The following is a 6677-nucleotide window of genomic DNA, read 5'->3' on the forward strand; positions in this document are numbered from 1 at the left end:
GACTCAGCTGTTAAGCGTCTGCCTTTGGCTCCTGTCATTGTCCCAGGGTCCTGGGATGGAGCCCCACATCGGGCTCCCCACTTGGCGAATCTTGCTTCTTCCTCTCCCACTCCCCCTGCTTGTGTTCCCTCTCTCACTGTGTCTCTCTCTATCAAATAAATAAATAAAATCTTTAAAAAAAAATAAGAAGCTTAATTCTCCCTGTTGAAAATAAGGGAAGACCTCTCCCACCTCCCACCTTTAGAAGGCTTTCTTTAGAATACGTGTAACTTTTTTCTTTGTCTCTTTAAAGTGTATGTAAATATTTTTAAGCCAAATAAGCCAATTGCCAGCTGTAAGGCATAATAAAGTCTTTCTCAAGAACCTGGGAGCCATCTCTTTGAAATGCAACATCCAGTAAGATAGCATCTCTATCTTCCGGTTTCTGTTGGAGAGTTGAAGTCTTAAGACCATGGTTATCTCATGCTAAATTGCCAAAGTTACCTCTTGTCACAAAAATACTACAGTTTATGGGGCGCCTGGGTTGCTCAGTGGGTTAAGCCGCTGCCTTCGACTTAGGTTATGGCTCAGATCATGGCTCAGGTCATGATCTCAGGGTCCTGGGGTCAAGCCCTGCATCGGGCTCTCTGCTCAGCAGGGAGCCTGCTTCCCTCTCTCTTTCTCTGCCTACTTGTGATCTCTCCCTGTCAAATAAATAAAATCTTTTTTTTAATAGTAATTATTAAAAAAAAATACAGTTTATTTTTTCTTTGGAAAAAAACTGATTAGCAAACACAAATGGCCCCTCCAATTATCAGGTGAATCTTAGAAGAATGATGTGTGACAAATGTTGCTATCAAGTTCTCTTGTTTAAGGACTAGTTACTGACCATTTCGAGAACATGTATACAATAGAGTTTTATGTTCTTGGCGATATGAAAGGATAGGATTTTATTCTGGCTTAAAGTCTATTCTATAACAAAGCTGTTTTCTTTCTCTTCTACTATTGTGGGAAGGTTTTCTGGGTTGGCTGAAGATTTTGTTTTTAATGGTTTTCCTCAACAGTAGCACCATCTAACTAACTTATTCAAAGACACTCCCCCAGAAATTCTTCCCTCTCTTTCATGCCTTTTAGAACATTTTTCCTTAATTGATCTTTTTCATTAGCTGGAATGTCTTCTATCCTGACCTTACACTTCCTTCGAAATGATCTTTCTACAGTTATCTTCTTTCAGAATCAGACAATCTCCTCCTGTAGACCATTTCTGGTAGACACTCTAATTAGGCTTTTTATGCATATATATAGAAATACACATATTTACAGAAATGTCAATTTATATGAAAAGGTTGTGTGTGTGTGTGTGTGTGTGCTTGTGTGTATATATTTAAAATGTACATGAATAAAGTGTTTCAGACTCACTAACTGATACCATACTTACATGGAAATCAATGCACTAAAATTCCATGCCTTAATAGTGGTTTTGGTTTAAATATACAGTGAAATGTACAAATATTATTTGCACAGTTTGATTAGTTTTGACAAATGCACACACCTGTGTAACCAGACCATATTAAGATACAGAATATAACCATACATAATCTCTGAAAGTTCCCTCATTTTCTTCCCAGTCAACACTCTTATACGTAAGGCAACCACTTTGTTAATTTTTTTATCATCTTAGTTACCATATATTAGATATATTTTAAAATAACATTTTTTATGGGCATATATTTTCATTCTCTTGGATAAATACCTAGGAGTAGAATCCTATTTCATGGAACAGCTGTATATTTGTCTTTATAATACATTGCCAAAGCACTTTCCATTGTGCTATCTCATTTTACACATCCACCGCATAATAGTTCTAATTACTTTTCCAACTTGGCAGCATTTGGTGTATCAGACATTTAAATTTCAGCCAAACTTCTAATTCTGTAGGGTAATTTTATCATGGTTTTAACGTGATTTTCCTTAATGACGAATGTTCATTTTCTTATTTGGTTTTCTTGCTTTCTCTCTCTCTCTCTCTCTCTCTTTTTTAACTCCCATTTTACATCTCCCTTTGTGAAGTATCCAAGAGTTTTGCTCACTTCTTTCTAATATAGAATGCTCCACGAATTTGCATATCATCCTTGGACAGAGACCATGCTAATTTTCTCTATTGTGTTCCAATTTTAATATGAGGGAGAGGAACAAGCAGACTCTGCACTGAGTGCAGAACCCCACAATGAATTGATCCCACAACCCTGAAAGCAAGACCTGAGCAAAATCCAAACTCAGATGCTGAACCGCTTAACCAACTGAGTCTCTTAGGCACCCAGGTACTTGCTCTTTTTTCTTTATTGGCTTATTTGTCATTTTATTGTCACATGGGATTTTTATGTATTTGATTTGTTTTTTTGTAAGCTATACATTTACAAATAATTTCTTCTAGGTTGTAGTGTACTTACTGATTTTTTTTAAACAGTGTTATGTGACAAGTAGCATTTTTTAAATTTAATAATGCTTGATTTTTTATTTACTCTCTTAAATTTTTTAAGGTGTTTTTTCCTTTATATCAAGTAATATTTTCCTGTACTCAAGTCATAAAGATATTCTCCTGTGTTTTATGAGATTTGTAGTTTTTGCTTTTTATGTTTAGGTATATGATCTATCACAAATTAAGTTTGGTATGTGGTGTGAGGTAGGGGTTAATATTCTTTGTGACACAAATGGGATATATAGTATTCTAAATACTTGTTAAAAAACCTTATTTTACTGAATAGCTTTGGCAACCTTGTCCAAAATAATTGGCCAAAAATGAGTGGGCATATTTCTGGACTGTCTATTCTGTGCCTTTGATTTTTTTTCCCCATCATCATGTCAATATGGCTATATTATTTCTATTATAGTTTTATAATAGTTTTTGAAGTGATTTTTTTTTTAAGATTGGTTTTTCTTTTTTAAGTATTTGTACTTCCATTCAGCACGTCGATTTTTATAAGAAATTCTGGTAGAATTATGACTGTGATTACTTTGAATCTATAGATTAATTTTTGGAAAATTGGCATTTTCACAATATTGGCCTTCAATTCTATAGACATGGTATATATCTTTCTAATTATTTAAATTTATTTTCTCAGAATTTTTTTGTAGTCTTGTATGTACTTTCACTTATTTTATTCAATGTGTTCCTGAGTTGTTTAGTGATTTAATAGTATTAAAATGAATTTTAAAGTATTTTTATTTTGAAATAATTCTAGACTCACAGGAAATGTCAGAAGTAATGCAATGTTCCAGCTTCCTTTAATGGTGACATATTTTATAATTGCAGTATAACACTGAAACTGAGGGAAATAATATTGGTACGTCATTATTAACTAGACTACAGAACTTACTCAATTTTTACTGTTTTTAACCTACATTTGTGTGTGTGGATAGTTCTAAGCAATTTTATTCCATGTAATGATTTGTTCAACCACCGCAAAAATTAACTGTTCTTAGCTTTCCTACAACCACAAAAGATCTGTTTTATTCCACTCTTGTCCCATGGCAGCCACTAAACTATTTTCCATCTTTATAGATCTGTCCTTTTGAAATGTAATATAAATGAAATTATACATAATGCCATGTCTTTAAATTGCGTCAAAAGAATCTTGGGAGTTGGTGGAAGTGGGTGGGAGTACAGGTGAAAAATTTAACCATGAGTTGGTAATTATCAAATCTTGGTGAGGAACTATAAGGATTCATTATATTCTCTACTTTGAAATACTTTTAATATTCCTTTAATAATAATAAAAGTTAAAAACTATAAAAGAAGAGATAAAATATTTAAATAGAGGATATTCAGAACAGAAAAAAGGTGAGAAGAATGCTGTCTAAAGTTGGAAATTACATCAGAGAAAAAAATAATTTGAAGTGTCAAAAGCTAGATAGAAGAAAAAAGAAAGAAAGGAAAAGAAAAAAAAAAACAGATAGAAAATAACCAGAGAAATTAAGTGAGGATGACTGAGATTACAGTAATGGGTATTATGAATGACTTCATATAGTTGTTTTAAAAATGAGAAAAAAAATCAATGATATAGCATAATTTCCTCAAGGTCCATGCACATTATTGAAAATGTCAGGATTTTCTTCTGCCTCATGCTTAAGTAATATTTCAGTGGGTTTATGTCTCTGTGTGTAAATGCCCATCATCAAAAAAATAGAAAAGATAGGGTATACATCCATATCCAGTTATAAATGACAACTCAAGGGATACAAAAAGATGGCTTCCATTCATAAGTAATAACACAAACAATAAAAAGATGGTCTCCAGTCACAAATGCTAACATAGGTAATAGAAAAATATGGTTTCAAGTCATAATTGATAATGCAAGAGATAAAGAAAAGCTGTTTCTTATCATACATGAGAACTCAGGCGAGAGAAAACAAAAAGTTTTCAGCCATGAATTGTAACTCTAATAGAAAAAGGTTTCTAATCATAAATGATAAATCAGATGATAGAGAAAAAAGATTTCATCATAAGTGGCAACTCAAGCAATTGAGAAAGATAATTTCCAATTGTAACAATAACTCACTTCATAAAGAATGGAAGATTTTCAGTCATAAATTATAATACACATGATAAGAAAGAATGTTTCTCAGTCATCTGTTATGACCCAGGTAGAATGGGAAGAAGTTTCTCAGTCATAAACAAAAATCAACTAATAGAGACAGAAAGGCTTTCAATCATAAATGATAACTCAAATGGTGGAAAACAAAAGGTTTCCAATCATAAATGATAAATTAAAAGGTAGGGAAATAAAGTTTTCCAATGATAAATGATAAGTCAGGTGACAAAGAAAGAAGATTTCCAGTCATAAATGTTAGTACAGGTGATAGAGAAAAGTTTCTAGTCATTACTGATAATTCACATGATGGATAAAGAAGAATTTCAATTATAGATAATACATCAGATTGCAGTTTACAGTAAAAAATGATGACTCTTATGATAGACATAGTGAATTTCCAGCCATAAAGGATAATTCAGGTGGTAACTTAGAAAATAAATAAGTTTTCCATTTATAAATGTTAACTCTGGTAATGGAGAAGGGTTTCCAGTCATGGTGCCAGAGAAAGAAGAGTTTCCAGCTGTTAATGATAACTCAGGATACAAGAAAAGGTTTCCAGTCATAAACAAGTCAGGTGATAGCAAAAGATTTCTAATCATAAATGATAACATGGTATAGAAGAAAGGGCTTTTCCAGTTATTTTTGATAACTCACGTGATAAAGAAGATTGCTAGTCAAAAATAATAACTTACATGATAGAAAAAAAAAGGTTTCCAATTATAAATGTTGATTTATCTGCTAGAAAAAGGTTTTTAGTCATAAATAATAACTCACATGATAGAAAAAAGGTTTACATTTGTAAGTGATAAGTCAGGTTCTAGAGAAAGGTTTCGAGTCATGAATGATAACTCAGATGCTAGAGAAAGATGTCGAGTCGTAAACAGTAAGTGAGGTAATAGGCAAAGAATATTTCCAGTCTTATAGCTCAGGTGATAAAAAAGAAAGATTTCCAGTGATATATGATAACTCCAAGTGATAGAGAAAGAAGGTTTCCAGTCATACATTATAACACAGATGATTAAAAATGAAATAAAATAATTATATATTGCAATATGTATGGAAAGCAAGCAAAATGTATTTTTTTTAAGATTTTATTTATTTGATGGAGAGATCACAAGTGGGCCAAGAGGCAGGCAGAGAGAGAAGGGGAAGCAGGCTCTCCACTGAGCAGAGAGCCTGTTGTGGGGCTTGATTCCAGGACCCTGAAATCATGACCTGAGCCGAAGGCAGAGGCTTAACCTACTGAACCTCCCAGGCACCCCAAAATGTATTAAATAAACTGAATGGTGATCCTGAGAAATAAATGCAAAAATAAATTGATTTATCACATGCATGTTATAGATTCCAATCTTTTCCATGGTAAGATCAATTAAAAGTAGAATTATAGTTAAATTTACTCTTAACACAATACTTATTGTTGATCAGGGAACAATTAAATAATACTAGATTATGATGTTAGAAATATATAGGGGAAGATTAGCCAATATTGAGGAGTCTTGAAAATAGACCAAGGTGATTTAAAAATATTACTCTTTTTAAGGCAGCTGTAAGCCAAATGGGCAGGAATTTTCAGCTTAAATGGCAGCTACTGTTTGGATTGCAACCAAACAGAGAGGAAAAATTTCCTTAGAGTCAGTCATACTCTAAGGCAGTTCATTCTGATTGAACTTTCTGCAGTAGAAATTTTCTATATCTGGGCTGCCCAATATCTTAGCTATTAGGCACCTGTGATTATTGAACACTTGAAATGCTGGCTAGTTATGACTGAGAAAGTGAATTCTTAACTTAGTTGAATTTTAACTAATTTGAATTTAAATAACTACATGTGGCTAACAACTAGAGTATTGGACAACACAGGTCTAGAGAAATCCATAAGTTACCTCCTTTCAGTCAACCCATTTCAACCATCCAGATTTTGGAATTAGTCATGGATCAAACTCGACTTTCTGTTCCAAATTCCTTAGGAATCTACATTGTTAACTCAGAGATTATTGTATAAGACTTGTTTATATTTCTCCCTTTCAGGGTCCCAAAACAATTCCCTGATGTTTTTCATATATAGAGAGATATCTATATATATATCATATATATATATATATAAATATA

General features: G+C 32.7%; 1 non-coding gene across 1 annotated transcript; it reads right to left on the minus strand.

The window, feature by feature from the left end:
- Positions 1-2074: 2074 nt before the first annotated feature.
- On the minus strand, positions 2075-2177 carry LOC116581628. The gene has a single exon (XR_004282140.1). It is a non-coding gene; the product is annotated as a U6 spliceosomal RNA (small nuclear RNA).
- Between the last annotated feature and the right edge of the window lie 4500 nt (positions 2178-6677).

Source organism: Mustela erminea, chromosome 1 (genome assembly GCF_009829155.1).
Source record: "Mustela erminea isolate mMusErm1 chromosome 1, mMusErm1.Pri, whole genome shotgun sequence".
Classification (NCBI taxonomy): domain Eukaryota; kingdom Metazoa; phylum Chordata; class Mammalia; order Carnivora; family Mustelidae; genus Mustela; species Mustela erminea.